The 1,705-nt window shown below is 43.0% G+C and overlaps 1 pseudogene; it reads left to right on the top strand.

Annotated features, from left to right (window-relative positions):
- Nucleotides 1-750: 750 nt before the first annotated feature.
- LOC148836316 (uncharacterized) lies at nucleotides 751-1,423 on the top strand (annotated as a pseudogene).
- The last annotated feature ends 282 nt before the right edge of the window (nucleotides 1,424-1,705 follow it).

Here is a 1,705-nt window from a genome sequence, read left to right on the forward strand (position 1 = left end):
ATAAATTATTAGTAATCAATAATATTAAATTTAGCACTGTAATAAATTGTGCTAATAATAAATTCTATTCTACTCTGAGAATGTAGAGGGAGGAAGAATGCCCGTGGTCTTTTCACTTACTGCAATATTATGGACACTCAATTGTCTTTTTTTTAAAAAAAACTTTTTTTTGACAGCTGGTACAGCACCCCACCGTGCCCACGCTCCATCATTATATTCTCATGTACGGGTAGAATATGTTCATTGTCTTCCAATGAAAGATGGGTTCCTTTCGCCGTAGTCGGGAGACATTATAAGCTTGCCACGCCCGGACTGTTACACCAATGCATTAGCATGTTAAAACGATTCCATTGAGGAGCCGGGAGCAATAATTGATAAAAGCCATTTGGCTGCAGCGAATGTGAATTCTGTCTGGCATTGCCAGATTGTGAAAAAATAAAAGTATTTAAATCAGGATGGGGGGTAAGGGAGTCGTCTCTATGACACTCTCCCTTATAAACAAAACAAAAACTAAAAATAAGATACAATCTACAGACATTCACAACATAGACATATCTTAAAACATTTACATATATTGTTAAATTATTACTTTAAATATATACTTTAAGTTACTGAAACAGCCAGTTAATAACATCGTTGCAATTTTGTTCTCGTTTGGACAACAATTGATTTAAAGACAATCTGTCAAAGTGCAATGCACTCTGCTCTCGGCCGCTGGCAAGGGTGCCAACCTGTAGAAGCAGCACCTGTATGGAGACTTTTCAGCAGCAGCGGGAGCAGTACGACGCATTATAGGGGAGGATTGGGAGGTTAGAGACACTCCTGAAGATGCAGAAGCCGGAGACAGTGTGTACCGGCAGTCAAACGCTTGAGCAGCTGTCTCCCAATGAGTGCCTCCCCCCGCCGCACACGTTGCAATGCCTGGCGGAAGCTCTGCCCCCCACAGAGCACACACCGCCTCAGGACACTCCATCCCGGCTTCTCTGCTCACCACCGCCCAGGACCTGGCTGACGCTGTCCCTGCCGTCTATCTCCCCTCAGGAAGCACCGTTTACACAGCAGAATTCACAGACGCCAGTGGAACGAACAATTCTCCCAGATATCTAACTGTTGTCCATCACTCAAGAGAAGGAGGGGGGGTTGTACTTGCAGTGCATCAGTATAGATGGGAAAGCCAGAGCCGACCGCTATGCCACCCTCGTGTTTCGAAATCTTGTGACTTTTGAAATTTACTGGGGGTGGACCACATCGGAAAACATTTTGATGGGTCCAGAGGCAAAAGTGCCTTGCCTTGCAATCTCCGGGAGACCATTAGTAGCATGGTGAATCGGAGATTCTCAACACTTTGTGCGACTGGAAAAGAATTCGTGATCGGATCAACGAAATGTTTCGAAGAAGGAGGCGCTCTTTTCCTCTAGTTTAACAGTCTGTCCAGAAATAAAACATTCCTGTTAAACAAGAGGAATGTAAAAAAAAATGTACAAAAGTAAAAAACAATTAATTTTTGACAATGAAAAACTGTGTGTGTGTCTCTCTCTCTCTGGTGGCGCGCGGGCATAGTGGGGTGCTTTTCATTCTCAGTGCATAACAAGGAAGATTAATTAACATAAACATAATCTCATGGTTAAATATTCAAGTCTAGCCATGTGTGAGTCTAGTCTCACAGAGCTTCAACAACAGATGACAACTTGTGAGTTAGATTAAG

The sequence above is a fragment of the Atractosteus spatula genome, chromosome 4 (genome assembly GCF_055471065.1).
Source record: "Atractosteus spatula isolate fAtrSpa1 chromosome 4, fAtrSpa1.hap1, whole genome shotgun sequence".
Classification (NCBI taxonomy): Eukaryota; Metazoa; Chordata; class Actinopteri; order Semionotiformes; family Lepisosteidae; genus Atractosteus; species Atractosteus spatula.